Source organism: Acanthopagrus latus, chromosome 2 (genome assembly GCF_904848185.1).
Source record: "Acanthopagrus latus isolate v.2019 chromosome 2, fAcaLat1.1, whole genome shotgun sequence".
NCBI lineage: Eukaryota > Metazoa > Chordata > Actinopteri > Spariformes > Sparidae > Acanthopagrus > Acanthopagrus latus.
The window spans coordinates 1,890,997-1,910,818 of NC_051040.1; the positions used below are offsets into that span (position 1 = coordinate 1,890,997).

General features: G+C 44.4%; 1 protein-coding gene across 3 annotated transcripts in view; it reads right to left on the minus strand.

Annotated features, from left to right (window-relative positions):
- The window catches only part of si:cabz01090165.1 (uncharacterized protein LOC100333421 homolog), a 262,485-nt gene that overhangs the window by 195,484 nt on the left and 47,179 nt on the right, over positions 1-19,822 (minus strand). For all 3 annotated transcript variants that reach the window (XM_037118231.1, XM_037118240.1, XM_037118249.1), the window contains one exon: positions 12,404-12,443. The gene's annotated coding sequence lies outside the window, so the exon portion shown is untranslated. Of the gene's footprint in view, positions 1-12,403; positions 12,444-19,822 lie in introns of those variants that run through there.

A 19,822-nucleotide genomic window follows, 5' to 3' on the forward strand; every position in this document is an offset into this window, starting at 1 on the left:
CATTTATATATTAGAGACAATCTGCCAGAGGTCCGGGTCAGTAGAAGAGGTAGAAGTAGTTCTATACAGCATTTATCCAGCAGGCATCAGCCCCCAGATCACATATTTGATGATATTAAGAAGCTAAAAGCACAAATATTGATTTGAAGATCAGTTTGTAATCGCTTTGTTGTGCAGGTTCCTGATGTGTTCTGTATGTTTTGGCTAGAAATTCATAATTGATGATGTTAAATAATTTAAAATCCAACAGTATCAACACATCTCATGAAATATTAAAATCAAAGACACAGTTTCTGTTTCTTTCTGTGTCTTTGAGCCACTTTACTTTCCTCCAGGTGTGAGGAGGTGCGACCCACCTTCACTCAGCTAACCGGCACCAGAACATCGATGACCCACTACTGTTAATGTGTTTGTGTGTGTGTGCAGAACCTCTCACCTGTTGAACCTACAGCAGCTGACATGACTTTGAATCCTAAAAAAAGGGAAGTTTTAAACAACCTTTTGTTCGGTGAGAACACTCGCTGCTCTTTTCTCTCTCTCTGCTGCGGCTCGGTTATTTAATCAGAACAGAACTGGTTCTGTAGGAGTCCAGATGCGTTCATGATAAATGTTTTCATCCTGCGTGTTGGAAGCTGAACATGCAGCCGCAGGTTGATCACAGACGGACGTAACGAACCGACCCGGACACTGAGACAGAGATCATACAGGAGCTGAACCTGCTAATTAATTAGACTAATACAGCTGAAGTGTGTGTGCCAGCTGCACTGTGCTGAGGTGTGTGTGTCTGTGTGTGTGTGTGTGTGTGTGTGTGTGTGTGTGTGTGTCAGCGTGTTGTTGTCACATGTCAGCCTGATGATGCCAGATGTGTCGTTTAGTGTTTAAAGCCTATTAACAGTGTCAGATGTGATGGACAGCAGCTGGACACACAGTGGATCTGACAGGATGCTGCTCTGAGCCACACACACATCTGATGAGATGCGACACTCTATTGATCCTCGTAGGGAGGCTCGTCTCTCCCTGCCCGTCCACACACAGGGAGGTCAGAGGTCAGGGTCAGGGTCAGGAGCAGAAATGCACTCTGGGAGCTCTGGTTGGTCTGAAGGCGTCAGTCCGTCACCGAGACGCATCAATAATTCAGGTGCTGACTCAGCTAGTCGATGAATCGATTGACAGGAAGATTTGATTTGGAAACTTCTGATGAACCAATTTTTACCTGTCTGACACTGTCGGTTTCAACTCATCAATAAAATCTCAATCTATACTCAACTCAATCTGAAAAAGAAGAAACATGTTATTGATCTAAACATGTCACATGTTACAAAGACACTAAACAGGAACAATATAGGCGACTTCTTTGTCCCCGTGGAGAAAGTCCCCAGACTCCCTTAACAAATGTGTCAGTTTAGTGAGTTGTTGAGTTGGAGACACTTTATAAACTCTGTGAAACTCTGTCTCTGACTCATTCTGCAGTATTTGGCCCTTCTTGTAAATTCGGCATTAAATATCAACCAATCATTTGATCTTCTAATGTAAAAAGTGTCAGTTTGTTGTGGTAAAACTTGTCGTCCCATCAAAACTTTGCACTGATTTCAACATGTCAAATTTAACACAGTAAACAAAAAAAACCAAAAAATAATAATGGCTTCTTCTTTGGTGCCAGACTCCAGCAAGAAATCATTCGATGTTGTGAGTCGTTGAGTCACACACACACTTAACAGAAGACCGGCGTTGTGTGTGAAGTCGACCTCTAATGGAGTTGTCGTGAGTGATGGAGCCTGCGAGGCTGCAGACTGGAGCAGAATCTTGTTCGCTTGATTTGTTGAAGGAGCTCCAGTAGAAATTTGACCCAGTGCTGCTAGCTAGCTAGCATCATCTGGCAGCTCGCAGTCAGCTGGGTCAATACTTGGCTGTGGTTCTGTGTCTGCAGTCCAGAGGCTTGCCTGCTCCCATTACTGCTTTTCAAAGGCTGCATTCACTCCCCCTTCTCTTTTTGTAGGCCAAGACGCAGTCACGGTTCTGGCTCTGACCCGACTCCTCGCTGCTTTCTCTCCAAACTCCTCTAATTCTGTCCTCCCTTCTCCTCACATGTCCTCTGTTCTCCTCTTCTTCCTCCTCCTCAGACATCTGACGCGTAATAAAATTGCACATGTTTCTTCTGCAGCGACAGCAAAACAAACGTCGGCCTTGTTGCAGCGATCAATACATGTGAACAGCTTCATTCATCACAGCCTGCAGCTGCTCAGAGAGTCAGAAGTGACGCCCGAGTCTCTGCTTAGTGATCACATGTTCCTTCCTACCATGACATACAGACAGAGACAACGAAGATGATGATGATGATGCAGCAGATTAAATATATCTGGATCCCGGTGGGGAGACGAGACGTGGAGGATCTTCTGTTACCTTCAGAAGTGCAGCACGTGTTGTTAAAAAGCCCTCGTGGTTTTTTGAAAACATCACCAGAGATTCATCTTTCACGAGCGACAATGATGCACGAGAGGCTTCAAACCGGAGCTACTTAACTCCACTTTAGCTCAATTTTAGTTCAGTTTCAGGCGTCTAGGTTAAACGCCATCTCAACAGCATTTTAATGAGAATGTAGAACCTGCTTCACATGTGAGGAAATGTAGATACTCCAACAACGACACTTCTGTGCAGAGACTGTCCTCATCGAGGGGACCATCAGCCACGACGTGAAGACAGTTTCCTTGTCGATGTCGATGTAAAGATTCTGTTATCTGTATCTTCTGATGTCGTCCACAGTCAGTTCCAGCTCAGGTTTTTAACGTTCCATCCTTTTGGTTTGATATCAGCGCCGGTACAGACAGACAGAACCTTCCATCGCTCCAACTAACTCTTTGATAAAACCTGAACTGTAATTGACCAAATCATCATTTTCTGGGCTGTTGGACAAAACGTTTGACCTGGAATCACTTTTGGTTTTAACCGTTTCATCTTAAAACGTTCACAGTTCTGATTTTTGAGCTCAGACTCGGCTGATTTTGTCTCCCTGGCCTCCTCCTGCTCTCCACCTCCTCTTAACAACAACAATTTGCTGCTCCTCCGCTCTGATGCGCTGCACCTTTTAATCCCCGAACATCTGAGTCTCTGCTTAATGAGCGCTAATTACTTCCTACTGTAACATACAGAGAGATGATATTGAACCCGTGTGAGTGAAGCGACGTGAGGAAGACGACGTTACTGCCTCCATAACATGCAGCGCGTGTCTGACAAAAAGAAAAGGTGAGGGAAAAAGTCTGAGCGAGTGAAATCAAAGTTTTTCGAGTGTGTGATATCGTCTCTCTCTGCCTCTCTGAGTGTGTGTGTGTGTGTGTGTGGTGTCACACAGTATTACAGCCTATCAGAGCTAAATGTGAAACACGGCTGTGTAAATGGGCTCAGAGATAGAAATGATGAGAGCAGCTATCAGCAGGCAGAGAGACCACAATTACCACCAGCAGCTCCAATCTCAACCTCCAGCAGAACATCTGATTCACTGAGCGACCGGCTGCTTCACTGGACGACTGGTTCACCGGCTGATTAAATGGCTCAGCGGTGTATCCAGATAACATATTGTTATCCTGACATGAGACTATATTCTGCACATAGTCTTAGATATTGGATGTGGCGATGTGGTGATACATCAGGGGAGCCGTCGCTTCCTGGTGTTAAAGGCTGCGTCACAGTAAAAAGACCTCGACCTCACCAGACTGATGTCATGTATATTAATATCAATATCAAAGCATCTGGTCAAGGTTTATTGTGATATCTGATTCTGTCGCCCAGTCCTAGCGTACCCGCAGTGATGCTAGTGATGCTAATCTGACCACTTTTTACAGTAACGTGTAATCTAACGCGTTAATATTTCCAAACCAGTAATCAGATTAAAGTTACTTAATCAAGTCACTGTGTGTTACTATTATTTTTGTCATTTTCCTTTGTAAGAACATATATTTTTGCTTTCCTCTTGCATCTCAGAGAGTGATGTGCTGGCGTCAAATCTGAAGAAACATTTGGAGTCGCAGCACAGTTAAAGGGATATTCCGCTGTAAATTGAATCCATGATCTAACGCACCATGACACAGAGTAAATCAAGTTTTCCGACCGCTGGCTTACGTAGTTTTAACAACCTCAGAAATGACTACATGATAACAATACACTGCAGTATACAAATAATCAGTAATCAGATTACTTTTTCAAGGTAACTGTGGCAACACTGCTTCCTGGGTGACCACACTCGCTCGCAAAAATCAAATTTGTTTGAATTCCGATGAGAACTGAACACAATTCAACAGACACATTTATCACACATCGAATAGATAAAATAAAAAGAAGCCTGACACCTGAACGTCCAGCTGCACAGCACTTACAGAACTAATAGTGACACGTGAGATGAACTCGGCGCGGATGTTTCCTGTGCAGGCGTGTTTTCTACAAAGCGTCGGCGCTGCCACTCATCAGCAGCCTCCGTCTCTGCTTGACAGTCGCCTCGTGTCTCTCTGAAACCTGACAGACTGTCAGGAATCCAGTCGGGAATCCTATCAAAGCATTCCAATGCAATTAATATGCTGCTGAAAATTACATTTATTATTAATTCATTACTGAGCAGCTCCCTGCCCAACCAAACTCCACAGTGGAAATCTTTGTTTTTTTAAGAGTGGACGAGCAGCAGACGTGATGTCGGACACGATCCTGAAATATTCTGATCTGCAGCGAATGAGGGATTTCTGTATCGTCCACTGGTTGTGACTAATTAGTTTCATTTTCCATTAATCTGCCGTCTTTACTTCTCACTGAACAACGCCGATCTAAAGTTTTCAAAGCCAATCAAATATCAGATTCTGATGTTTCTGAAGCTTTTGTATTAAACATCTGTAAGTGAAGCTGTGAGCAGAAAATAGCTGGGTTAAGATTTATTAAATCAAACGTGACGGTGACGCGGCGCTCAGGCGCGTCTGTTACGCTGTTTGACAGGATGTCAGGATGAATCGGACGCTGACGACTGAACGTTGGATCTCAGCAGCTCGACTCAGATGATTTTACAAACCGCCTGCACAGCACGAGTTAATAATAAACAGCCACATTCAGATAGCTGCTGCCAAATATTCCCACCACGCTGAACTCATTGTTTCTGCAGGAATAAAAAACAACTGGACTTATTACAATTAGCTCAGAGATAATATTTTGAAACAGCACAGTTCCCATTGTGATTCACAATCCCTGCTAATCCGAAACCTCCCTGCAGCAGCAGTACGTGCCAGAACGGCCCCTTTATTTCTGTCCAATAATAAGCGGCCCAACAGCACTGCCGTCCCAGAAGCCCCTGCGGTTGCCATGGTAGTTAATAAGGCTCGTTAAGATCAAAGGCACAAAGAAGACTGTTGACTCTCCAGGGGAGGCGAGTCGAGCCCAGAGGAATGCAATTAAGGCTGAAGCAGGGATCCTCCACGTACCTGATGCTACGCTAACAAGGGCGGGTGCAGCTACAGAAACGCACCGCAGCTTCAGGAGGCATGGACGCTATCTGTGTGTGTGTGTGTGTGTGTGTGTGTGTGTGTGTGTGTGTGTGTGTGTGTGTGTGTGTGTGCAAGAATGTGTGTGAGTGTTTGTGTCCAAGAATGTGTGTGTGCGTGTGTGTGTGTGTGTTAGACTTTATCTGGATACCAAAGCCAGCAGTTTTTGTGTGTTTATCCACAAAAAAATGTGCACACGAGACAACATCAGGTGTGTATTCCTGTTTAACTCTGTGTTTGTGTGTGTGTGCGTGTGTGTGTGTAATTGAAAGCAATGGGTGGGCACAGAGGGAGCTGAAATGGATAATGGGTGCTCACTGAAGGCAGAAAGCTCACCTCTAATAACACAGACTGATGGTTACAATTACTATAATCACTAATAGATTGAGTGTAACTGCCATTTTAATGTGATTTTCTTTTTTTTTCCATGAATCGCAGAAATAACTTTGAACCAGAGCGAGCACATTTTAATCTAATTCCACACAGAGTTCAATTATCGGTTTTGTGTGCGCAGTTTCTCCGAGACGGTCCATTAGCAGACATGTTTACTACACGGCTGTGAGTTCTCTGTCCTGTGAATCCTGTTATTATCAGGAGAGACATAAGAGGAAAAAACAATGTGAAATCTATTTTAACAGCACTACCGAATTTAAAATGAACAGTTTAATATTAGAACAAGCCGGAGCACTTGATTAAAAAACAGAGAATTAAAGAAAAAGAGAAGAACTTCAGACCTTTTCTTTGATTGAGAACGTCTCTTCAGTTTTGTAAAAAAATAAATAAAACAGTACATAAAGGAAGAGAGGACGTACTGATATATTCATCAGGACACTACTGACTTAAAATATCTTTGACACTTACTACAGCCAAGTGAACGGAACAATGTGACCAATCAGTGGATGTCAGATGCTGAGAAGTCATTATTTTATGCTTATTTAGTTTTTCAGGGTGCCAGCCTGAGTTCCATCTGACAAACCAACAAAACACTAATGAATTAAATCAAGTGACGACCTGAGCATGAATCAGTGCTGACATACGACGTGAGCCAAAACCAAACTCAAACTGAAATGTGCAAATTATATATATTCTTCAAAATAAGAGTCAAGGCGTCTGCAAAAACAAAACAAACAAAAGAAAAACTTTTCAGAGAATCGAAGCGAAGTCGAGTTCTGTGTTTGAAAACTGTCCACATGAAGAGTCGCGCTCACAGCTAGCGTCCAATCACAAGGACACATCAAGGCGATGTGTTCTAGCCAATCACGGGAGAGCTTATCATCACAACAGGGCGCCACTAGCAACCATGCATGTAAGACATTATTCTGGGGGAGACAGGCGGTTGATCGGTTATAAAAAGCTGCTGGTTAACTTTTCTCACTCTACACAGTCTGTAAGAAATACATCCATACAAGCATTTTTATGATGAAGGTCTCCAGGATCACACAGGAGCTGAATGAGCAGGGCTGCAGGTCTTGTGGTCGGGGCTGACGAGGGGGACTGTTGAATATAAAAACTCAGAAATCATGAGCAAAAGCTTCACACACAGGCGACGGTGCTGATGTTCAGTGGAGTGTTGGTGGTAATGGTGTGGTTTCATGTCTACAAGAGAATAATCAGGTCGATCAGACCCACGAGAGGCGCGTTAAAAGGATAAATGTAACGTCGCCGTCACCTTAATGGGATTAAAGAAAAAAGGCTCAAATCAGCTTTAATTAGCGAGCGTGAGTCACTTCCACTTCCTCCGCTGAGCTCGTTTACACTCTCACACCGGAGCAGTGATTATTTCTTCGTACTGTGTGTTGAAACGCAGCGCTGCATTTCAACTCAACTTCGCTTTTTAATTCAGAAGGTCTTTGTTTGTCACCGGAGGGGCAATTAAAAAATTCATGCACCGGAGATGTCATACCACAAACATGAACACTGTTGACATCCATAGTGCTGCTAATTAATTAAAAAACAAGCTGTCAGAAAACGATTACAATAACAACTCTTTTTTTAAAAAGGATGAGAAAATGTCGTGCCAGAAATAACTGCGATAAACAATATTAATTTTAAAGCATCTAATTATAATGGAGCAATAATGAAACCTATTAAACAGCAATGCACTTTTAATTGTTAATATTCAGACGCTGGAATTGAAATGTTTAAAAGTATATTAATATTATTATTATAAACAAATAAAAAATAAAACCACACAAGCAAAACAAAAAAATTAATACTGTGGCCAGGTCTTATAATGTTCTGCTCGAATAGATAAAGTGTGTACGATCAGTTGTTAACATCACATCGAGGAACATGTGTCAAATTCAAAAGCAAGACAGTGTTGAGCAGGCGTGGACGACCGCTGGGACCACTGGGACCACTGGGAGCACTGGGAGCACCGGGAGCACCGGGAGCACCGGGACTACTGGGAGCACCGGGAGCACTGGGACCACTGGGAGCACTGGGAGCACTGGGAGCACCGGGAGCACCGGGAGCACCGGGACCACCGGGAGCACTGGGAGCACCGGGAGCACTGGGAGCACTGGGAGCACTGGGAGCACTGGGAGAAGTTCTGGTGGTCCCAACATAAATTAAACCCCCACCGGCTGATTTCAGCCTGATGTTATTATCTGTTGAGAACCCTGAAGTCTTACTGAGCCAGAAGTTCTGACCAGTCCAGCTCAGAAACAGTGTTGGAGACTGGAGCCACTGGTACCACAGAAGACACACTGTACATCCCTTTATGGAGCAAATTATTCCTGCAGATTTTTTAAATCTTGTCTTGTGGTCCTCCCTCTGAAGCCTCGTGTGGTGTTGTGAGTGTTCTGTTGACATTTACACTTTTTTTTCTTTTTCCTACAGACTGAAGGACAGCATGGAGGTGATAGAGACAGAAGGAGCAGGACAGAGGAAGGAAGAGAGATTCATAACGAGGCTGACAGGAAGTGAGAGAGAAGCCAGAGGTGGTGTGACAGAGCAGCAGACGGCCGTTTGTGTGCGTTGCCAGTTTGGGGGAAGCTCGACAGGATAATTGGTGTCAGAGTCCAGCTGAAGACGCTGTCATCACCGACTCTGCGGGCTGGCAGACTGCCTCGGAGAACAAAAGGTGGACGGAGACAGCGATAAAGACCTGAAGACCGAACCGTGACACAGTCTGAGCGTTTCGTTAATCTCTTCACTAAGACGTCTGAACCGTCCCAGACAGTTTGTATCTTTGGCTGACAAAGTAGATGAAAGAGAGCCAACAGCGGTCAAACTGTCCGCCTCCTCCTGAGCAGCAGGATGCAGAAGACAAATAAACCTCTGCGGCAGAAGTTAATGTGAAAAGACCGCTTCCAGTTAAGACGCTCCGAAGATCTGACCCGACCCGCCGAGCAGCAAACCACCGACGGACACGGAAAGAGACGAGCTGAACATCTGGCAGCTGACGAGCCAGATGTTTAACAGTTTCTGGAAATTAAATTGGAGCTAAAAGGAGAAGAAACAGTGCACAAAGGCTCGCAAACAACCGAAACTTAATTGTGTTCTATGCCGACGATCACTGCAACTACGTTACCTCATTTTCTTACAATCTGTAAGAAAATGCGTTGCTGTTGAAGAGTGAGCAGCAGACCTCACCGACGGGTCTGCACTTTCAAATGTCAGACTTCAGTAAAGCTTCAGAAAAAGTCTCTTCCTCCCCTCGTTGAACACACACCGTCTGCTGCGACTGGTGTGTCTGAGGACAGGTTTGTGTGGCGAGCGGCGCTCAGAGGATCGGCTCGGTTTGAACACACTTCAAAGACTGCACAACAAACTTGAAGGACTTAAAATAAATCTGGAATCCATTCAAGAAAAAAAGAAGTACAGGGACTGTCTTACTGGAACTCAATCAAAGACGAGAGGCTGCTGAAGGATGAAGTCTCCTTTTAAGTTTTTAAAAACAAGGGAAAAAAGCACTTCAGGAGGAAAAACCGGTCTGCTGATGTGATGAACTTTCTGGGGGGGGATGTGTCAGGGGAGACAGATCTGCTAACATCTGAAAGAATAAGACGAACAACCACAAACGAACAACAACACACGCTGTTAATTAGATTAATATAGAAGTGAAATGCAGGGAGTCCACAGGGCGAAATGAAATGTAGAAAACTCCACAACCTCATGAATCAAGTCTGGGGGAGAAACTCAGCAGCACTCAGCATTGTGTTTGCTGAAAACTGTAAGTTAATCCATCCTTTTCTAAAGAAAACCAGAGATTCATTTGTGCCTCGATCGAGGCTGTTACGATTCGACGTGATGTGTCGCCAAAGCAGCATGTTTTCCAATATCAATTCATTTGATCAGTAACCTGGAAAACAAACACATCTCGAGTCATCTTTCTAATTGTCCACGACAGCTCGGAGGGAAACTGCAGTCGCCGGCTCCAAAGTGCATATTGGTACCGAGCGGAGAAGTGCTGCACAGACACTTTAAAAATAACCTGTTTGATATTTTTTTCTATTATTATCTCGATGCAGGAAATCACTTAGCGACACACACCGACAGTCTGCTTATATAACGGCTGTCTGATGCCATCTGTGTCGCCTCACTTGTAAGAATTTATTTCCCACTTATGTCCTTTTATTTATATTCCTCACACACTGCATGAATGTCCGCAGTCGCTCCCCTGACACAGTTATTTTCCTCTTTTTAAAAGAAACCTTCCTGTCATAAGATCTAATCAGGCCTGATCCCTGATTCCTGTCCGCCTGTGCAGCTCAGTGTAGCTGTGCGGCCACAAAAGGCTGCATGAATAAATAAAAACTTCTCTGAGGCACCGGCACAGTCAAATGTGAGGCTTCCATATTGGTGCAATGAAGCATCATATAATCCATCTGTTTGCTGTTTGACTCCCTCCCTCTGGGCCCAATGAGCAATCTAACAGCGCATTAATTGTTCCTCCATCTTCGCTGCTGCATCTTTAACACTAATATTCAAAGAGCTACATCATCTTTCTGCATGTTTCTGCTCACGTTCTCGATTATTGTTGGCCTGTTCTCCCAGTATGGACGACAGTGATCGTTAACTGTGAGCTGTGTGTGAGAGCAACGCTGCATTTTGTGTTCTGGTGGTTTGATAAAACACCGAACAGAACACAGTGCAGCGTTTAAAATGGAGACTCCTCGACGTTCAAACACTAAAAGATACAGAAAAAACGTGGTTCTGTTGTCCCGTTACACAAACTGCAGGTTTAACAAAAGTGAATCTGACCTCAAGGTCCGTCAGAGCTCACACCAAAACAGGAAATGCATTCTTGAAATCATCCATTGCTCTGGCATCTGCTGCTCAGGCCTGTTAATGAAACAGAGCAGCAGGCTCGGCCTCTGTGGTCGACCAGCAGGTCTCACACACTTTAATATTCATTAATATCGTATCATGCACAGTGTTCCTGCAGAGCCGCGCTCTCATGTAGACGTTACTTCTGCTCGTAATAGGACACACTTGTTCAGCGTACGGATGCATTAGCATACATAAAGCATATTTTGAGTGTTAAAGCACATATAAATATACATGAACCCACACCTACACATACAATCCACCTACTGTTTTAAGTGGACTGTGCATGCTTAAACATGCACATGTCAAGTGAACAGCAGGGCAGAGGAACACATGTGGAGTCTGTGCAGGACCGTTGTGTTTTTATCAGCGCTGCAGAGAGCGGACGAGAAGGTGAGCTGTGAGAAAGAGAAGTGTCTCCATAAAGAGATGATCCATCACTTCCCGCAGCCATTAAAGGGAAAGTAGTTGTGTTTTATGACGGGCTGTTTGGAGTAAGTGCAGGGTTAGAGTTGTCTGAGAACACAAGCAGCATTTCGAACACGGTCGTAAATCTCCAGACGACCAACAACGAGGAAGTTTGAACTTAAAGGCCTCTGAATCACGACTTTCAGACCTTCATGTTCTTCTGAGAGCAGCATCAGTGAAGCTCGTTAATAATAATCACATTCATCATCGTCATAGCAGTGGTGCCATATGGACACAGATGTGTAGGCAGGTATGAATTACTGTAGATGTGACCGACTGAGTCCATCAGCTGATACACTGATGGGCTGCTAGCTTCACTGTTTCAACAGATGATTTAAATCCCAGCAGTCACAGGACCAGCAGGTTCTGAACTGGACTTACAGCTAATTGGACTCAATAAAAACTCCACAAAGATCAGGAGACGCCGCAGAGATCACGAGTATTTCCATTTTCTCTGAGCAGCGATCTGCTCAGAGACAGTTGTGCCGAATCATTTCCTTTTACGTTTACACTGCCGTCAGTCAAAGAAGGGAAATCCTGATCTGGATCGGATCATGAATGATGGTCTGATTTGCTGAGTTTGACATTAGCTGGAGATTTATTGTAGTGACTGGGTCCAACCCGATGTATTAAACAAGACCTCTATTAAAACTCAGTGTTTAACCAGCGGCAGGCGTTCGCGGAGGAAGTCCCGTCTTATCTGCGGCCCGTTTGAATCCGGCAGCAGACGGTGGATGAATGACTGCAGTTTAACTAACAGATAACACAACATGGTGGATCCACTGTGATCAGATAGAGGACGCTCTGTCATTACTGCAGACCCACAGCCAGATAATGTCCACTCTGATCTGATAGTGTATGGACGTCCATTATTCAGGCAGATATTGGGCCGTCGGTGGTCAGCGAGCCGAGATAAGAGGTGGCTCCATTAGAGGATGGTGGGCGGCTACTGTATGTGTGTGGCTGTGGACAGAACCGCTGGTGTTCTGGTGAGTGTGTGTGTGTGTGTGTGTGTGTGTAACTGAAGCCTTCAGTTGTTTATCTGAACTGTAAGAAACTTCTGACTGGACTTCAGCCTCTGATACAGAACCAGAACACTCCAACACCACCAGAATTCTGCCTCCTGTGATCCTGAAGAAACTGTCACTCACCTTTCTGTCATCTGGTTGCCAGATCAGTCCTTCCTGACACCTGAAAAAGAGAACAAAACAGACACTTTTGTTATATTTTTCCACTGTTTTTTTTCTTTTCTTTTTGCACTTTAGTAACTGACTTCAGGAAACGCCACATGACTCGTCTCTGTCGGAGACTCCTCTGTAAACTCGCCCTCCAGCAGAATGAGATTCATTAATAATTGAAGCAAAAGAGAAAACCTTAAAAGACAGAAAAGTCCAGGAGACAATTTTTCTTCTGTTGAATATTATTATAGTTACAGTTTGTAAAAAAAGTTGAGTTTTGAGTGCTCTGGGTTTGCTAGTCTCAGTACTTTTTGACTTTCTGTCCGTGGCTGTCGCATTTGTTGGAGATTATTTTCAGCAGCAGTTTCGTCTTAGTGACGTCTTAAAGTTACTTCAAACCAACAGTCAAGAAATTATCTTTATGTAAATCCTTACATTTTAGAGGCTGTTACCACTGATTATAGAAGACATCTGTATTATCTTTTGACCCAGCTGTTGAGTTATTGACCAGACGCTGCAGTCAAAATAAACTATAACAGTCGAGCTCCATGGCACAGAGGAGGAAGTCACATCCGGCCTTTAGAAATAAAATAATCTGAGAAACAATCGAAGTGAGTGGTAAGCTGCACGTCTGCACAACATTTCATTTTCATGACAGCAGTTAGAGGAGAGGAAGAGCACAAGAGGGAGATGACATGCAGAGGATATCATGAGTCAGATCTGATGTTGCGAGAATATAGTTGAACCCACTGAGTCATCACGACACCAATTCTCATTCCATCTTTTAGCAGTTTTGTCGCCAAACTGCATCTCTTTGCGATGAAGGGAAACGCCGAAACGCAGCGACTCTGAAAGGCAAATGGATTCATTTTAAAGACGCAGAGGCAGCTGACAAATGGATGTCATCACGGAGGAGAGGGAACGAATGGCGGCAAAAACAGCGGAATAAATTACGGGGACGAGTTCGGTTCCATCTACATGTCTCTGAATCTGATAGATGACTTATAAAGACGGGCGGAGGGAGAGAGAGGGGGAGAGATGGAGTGTGATTCGAGGACACGGAGAGCAAAGATGCTGAGAGAGAGCAATTCAAAAATAGATTGATCAATCAGCTTCCAACACAGAGATCCTCTTCTCTCAGATTCTGTCCCACTTTCCCTCCTCTCATCACCCTTTTCTCCTCCTCTCTCCACTCGTCATTCCCCTTCCACCCTTTTTTTTTCTCTTTTCCTTCCAGAACTCATTGTGGAATAAATCTCATCAGGCAGTGTAGATTATTAAAAAAAAAAAGTCTTCTCAGCCTCCCGATTCAATCTGAGTACCTGAGTGTTAAAAAAGCCAGAAGCTCACTTTGATGTCAGGACGCATCGCTCACATCTGTACGGTCACGTGCTTTCATAATAACAGAAAATCCTCCAAGGTGATGACACACACGCCTTATATCGGGAAGGAGCCGTTTTTGGATTTAGAAATGTGTTAGGTAAAGGTCAGGTGCAGTATTTCCAGGTCCTGTGTGTCGAGGATAAAATGACTACACAAAGTAAACAGCACGTGTTCGTCGCTCTCTGTGTGGTGACTCAGTAGCTGTTTTTATATTGGACAGCACGCCGCCAATCTGCCCGTCCTTTTTGTGGCTAGGTCCGTGAGTTTAGACAGAAGGTGATAAACTGGGCGTCTGTTTTGATCCACCAGTATGGGGGATGGGCACATCTGCAGCCTTTACCTTGCTGCAGATGTGCCACCTTTCTATCTGAAAGTGGCTGATGTCTGATCGGTTCCCTGCTCGAGGACGCTGACCTCATTCGGAGGAGTTCCCAGTGACCCGTGATAGGAAGTCCCTCGTTTCCCTTTGAGCTCAATCAATTCTGAAGGTAAACACGAGCGGCAGTTAATGTGCTAACGACCGTCCTCAGAGGGACTTTATAATCTTATAATTGAGCTGTCACACAAACAGAGCTACAGTTAGAGCGGCACCAGCTATTACAGCGTAACTCTTCACCGGTAGTAAATAAATATCACTTCACATATCCCAAAAACGATTACCTCCACACTGAGCCTTGTACACAAACACATAATATGAACCAAAGTACTGTAAAGACTTGGAGACAGTTGGATGAGGAGCGGATCACACAACACTTCTATATATGCTTCATCAATATGTTCTGATCCAGTTTCACATCCTTCTCAAGAGGACATCAGTTCAGGTTCTCCTCCCTGTGGTGAGCAAGTTGGTAAAATAGTGGATTCATTTGAATCAGACTCAGGAATAAAACAGAGACTTCCACACGAGGGCACGAGGTCAGAACTGCAGCCGAACAGTATGCAAAAAAAGCGATTGTGATACGAAGCACGACTTCAGTGAGGACGCTGATTTTTGATTTCTAGATAAAAATGGAACTCCTGCAATTTGGATTTTTCTCTTGAATTTAATTACGTGAAGGTCGACTGAGCTTTGCTTTCTGAATTTCATAGAGGGTGTCAGTCGAAAACATTTTAAATACAGAGTGCTAGCAGGCATTTTGATAGAGTCCCATTATTCTCCTGTGGAGTTTGATAAAGTTCTTCTTCTTCTTCGCTTCCTGTTCTGTGCAACATTTACATCTCTCTGCATGATTCGGCCTCTCCATCTGTTCCCTCCGTTACATCACCGTAAACTGAATATATTTGCTGTTTTGTGCTGCTCGCCAAACGACACAGCAGCAGTTGATGACACCTATATTACAGCTCAACACAATAAACAACAAACCGACTATGAAATCGGTTCACACGCTGGATATTATCGCGTGTGTGTGAACAGAGCTGAGCTGACCACAGCCGAGCCTGTGCACCGTTACAGAGGAAGCGGCGGTCATGCTTGTCTGATCCAATCATCTGCAGACCTCACTTCATCCAAACAAGCGTTTACTGGTATTATTCTGTTAGATCCGATCCTCCTCTGTGTATCTTCGTTAATGCCGGGGCCCTTTTAAAGACGACGGCAGAGCGCAGGCAGAGAGGGCTCTGAAAAGTTCAAGCGCACTTTGAAGCCGAGTAAAAAGGGGAGTGCTGGAGGGAGGTTATGGATTCAAGGGAAGGCTAATAGTCTATTATAGTGTGGTTTTCCTTTTAAAAGTTGGTATATGGGCTAATGGCATGCAGCGGGGAAGTTTTTGTGCTGATGACGGTGTATAGTTTCAAGTATAAGTAAAGAAGTAAACAGGAGAAGTGCTGAGGCATGAATGTATTAGCATCTGAGCCGGCAGACAGGCAGGCTGACGAGTACACATGCATACACACAATATGTATTCAATACACGCGTCGTATCAATATGTACATCCACACAGTGTCGGTTTAAAGAACGCCACCACAGCGCGGGTGTGTACTGACGTGTGGTTTAATCTGATCGATGACACGCGAATCCTTCAGCGACCCACAAGAAGAAGTTTCCTGTCAGCCCTCATCGCAGGAAAATAACGGCTTGACAGGAAAAACCTTGTGAGAAAACCACACAGGAGCAGCTTAATATTTCAAATCTGCCTTCAGGTGGTTGTAAAACACACCTCAGCCCCGCCACGGAGGAGCTGAGGTGCAGGATGCGTCCTAAAGGTTTCTGCTGGAGTCTTATCTGAACTGAGTACAGTACATAATGATGATGTTAGAGAGGAGCTCACAGGTCAGAGGTCACAGTTTGTAGACAGCGAATGTCAGCAGAGTTACTGTGATCCAGTGAAGATCTTAGTATGTCAGCAGAAATATATAACAGAACCAGTTATTTTTAGGTATAATAATGCAGAAATGTTACAAATTACATCTGAAATGCAGGTTTGACTGTTACTGTGTCCTAATCCTGCCTGATGTTCACACTTCCTGTGTGTAACTGCAGGCGAAAAATAAATAAATACATAAATAAATAAAAAAAATAGAGCCTCCAGCAATAACCAAGGGGTAAATAAATCTTTTTACAAAGCTGCATAATATGACGAGAGGCCACAACTGTGACTCATTACAATTATCATCCTGTCACAGCAGCCTGTCTCACTGCGCTGCTGCAGCTCGTTAACCCCCCTCACATCTCCACGGCACCTCTCCAGAAGACGGCGAGGCAGCAGAGAGAAACCCAGAGCGCAGATGACAGTGCAGAATATATGGCTTCACACACACACACACACACACACACACACACACACACACACACACACGAGATGATTATTCAGACATCTTCTTCAGGAAAATGTGATGAACTTCAGTCAGCGAATCAATGATGCTGCTCCTTTATCAGCACTGCAGGTAACGACACGTCTTACGCTGATGACACTCAACTAGATTCTTGTTTCTGCAGAGTACAAACTAACTCGACCCCAGTAAACTTACTGGACATCCGCCTCACACTCACAGTTGAGTTTGACCTGAAAATGAAAATACAGAAAATCTTAAAAGTGCCTTTTTCTTCTTAATTAAGCTTTTACACGAAGGTTTGACTCGTATACATTCACAAAAAAATACTCCGGTTGCATTTTGTCGAGCATTTTGCTTTAATATGACTGTGATGTACGTATGTGACCTTAGTTAACATGAGTGACCTACTAAATACTTCCTATGCAAACATGTCACTCTTTATGCTGCTTCACATGACTTCCTCCTTTGTTATTGTAATAATTACAACAGCCATGAGACGCTGCTGCCTCACGTAATAAGCTGCTTTCACAGTCGACCTACATGGTTGTTTTGACGTCGATGACCTGCTGCTTTGGACGATGTTAAATAAAGAAGCTACATTCATATCTTAAATATTACAGGGTATCTTTTATCTTGTGTAATAGTTTGCATAATACAAGTGTGGAAGTGTAAAGACAAGACAAGTGCTGGCACCTTCTCACATTTCTGCAGTCGTAAACTAAAAATCCACACAAAAAGTGAAACTTGTAACATTCTTCACACTCGAACAGACCATAATAGACTCCAGTGTGCATTTTGGATCAGAACTGTTGTCGGTCTGTAGTGAAAACATCAACGGTCCAGGAGGCAGAGCATGAATATTCACAGCGGTAATGAAGTCAGCAGCGGCTCTGTCAGGCGAGCAGGTGGGAGAGGACAGGTGCACGGCGCCTGTGACCACATTAAAACCTCGTTTTTTTGGTGTTTCACCACACAGATGGGTATAAAAACATATTCATTAAAACCATGATGGATTTTCAGCTCTAAAACTGTCCCCTGAATGCAGCATCCTGCCACAATGAGCAACATTCACATTTATGAGTGGAGGACAGACTGCAGAGCGTCCAGCAGGCTGAATTACACCCGATGTGAATGCATCCGCAAAATGTCAGCGGCTGGACTGTGTTCATTCACTCGCCTGTTTTCATGGCCTCAGTGTCACCGGTGGAAAATAGATGTTACAGCTTCTTTCTCCACATTCGCCTCTCAGGCTTCTCTCTGCCCACTCTCCTCTATTCCTCTGCCACATACTGTCCCCCTCCTCCTCTTCCTCCTCCTCTTCCTCCTCCTCTTCCTCCTCCTCTCTCCGTCTCTACTCGTCAGTAGGTTTGTGTAGCTCTACGTTATCTATTATCGAACACTCACCGCTAACAAAGTGGCTCCGCTAATTCAGTTACAAACACGTTTCATTTCTTATAACTCCTTCACAATAAAAGCCCTGTTATTTAGTCATTTAAAGGCTTTTATTATGAAGCAGCGTCACAGGAAATGTTGTGTTTTCAGCAGCAGAAACTGAACACGACTCCTGAAAGTGACGATGATGAAACGGTGGAACACAGCAGTCGTTTAGAGAACAAACAGGACGAGAGAAACTATTAGATTCAGTCAGAAGATACAGAAGCACTGAGAGCTGAACTTTTAAAACCTCTTCCTGTCAGGTTTCCTGCACAGACGCGAGTTCAGTATCGATTGTAGGAGGAGACGGGTGTTCGTTACGGTCGGCTGCAGTCGTGAGACGTCTCCACGGCCTGTCGGTGACGTATTCTCACTTTAACATCAAACACACACAGTTTGGTTTAGGAAACTTTGGTACTTCAGACAAAAAATAACTTTGTTCCATCTTTAACTGAAGATCCATTTGAAATAGATACAAACGAACAGACTAATGAGCCACTTCAGACTCCACTCGTCTCTCTCTCTCTCTTTACGCTCTTTTCATCGCACAACTTTCACAATTCCTTCTTCCTGGTTTCTGAAACATCCTCTGACTCATTTCCCTGAACCTCGTCTAACTCCGACTAAATAATTCAAATATAATCATCACCTGCTTAATCCTCTATCCCTGCACACACACCTCATGCAACTCTCCCTCGCCCTCTCTCTCCCGTTATCTCTCTCAGCTTCTGTCGTCTCCCCACCGACTCCCTCACACTCCGGCTCTCGAACATGAGAAGTCCATTCTGGTGTCTCTCTGTCGGCAGACACCGCGCTGCATGACACAGAGTCTGCTGACACCCGCCATCGCCATGAGAAAGGTGGTGTGTGTGTGTGTGTGTGTGTGTGTGTGTGTGTGTGTGTGTGTGTGTGTGTGTGTGTGTGTGTGTGAGAGAGAGAGAGAGAGAGAGAGAGAGAGAGAGAGAGAGAGAGAGAGAGAGAGAGAGAGAGAGAGAGGGTAAGTGGTCTTTGTTGGTCGGTCTGATCGTCCTCTGTGTGAGTCTGTTTGTGTCTCTCTGTGTGCGGCTGTGTGAGTCAGAGTTAGTGGTGCATGCCTTAGGTGTGTTTTCAGCGCAACCATGCATTCATGTATGTGTGTGTGTGTGTGTGTGTGTGTGTGTCAGATCGGTTCTGTGTTGATTTCTGCCATCTCTTCTTCATGAATGATTCAAAGGGCTCCAAATAGGAAATTGTCTCTCTGGCCAGCCCACTTTCCATCTCTAAAGCTCTCTCACACACACACAGACACACACACACACACACCTCCCTTGGCATATGCCACTTTGGGAGTGTGTATGAATGCATTTACGGAGTGTTTGTGTGTCTGTATGCATCTGTGTGTGAGTGAGCCTCCATGCTTTCAAGCGTGCATATCTGATAGCACACATACGCGACGTGTGCGTGTGTGTGTGTGTGTGTGTGTGTGTGTGTCTGTGTCTGTGTGTGTGGTGCTGATCACAGAGGAGGCCTGAGGCTGTGGCCGGATCAGATTGAGTTGGCGGTGCAGAGCGATCAGGAGGAGATGCTCAGCCTTAATCTGATTGCGGCTCCAAACTCTGCACAGTCGACTAGCAGGGAACCACCGAGGACACACACACACACACACACACACACACACACACACACACACACACACACACACACACTGCATGGCATTTAATCTTAAAACACTATATTAGCACCAACAGTCCAAAATCCAGAGATATTCACTCACATTTACCGTGAAATGAAACAGAGGATCAGCACTAATTCCAGATCGACGTC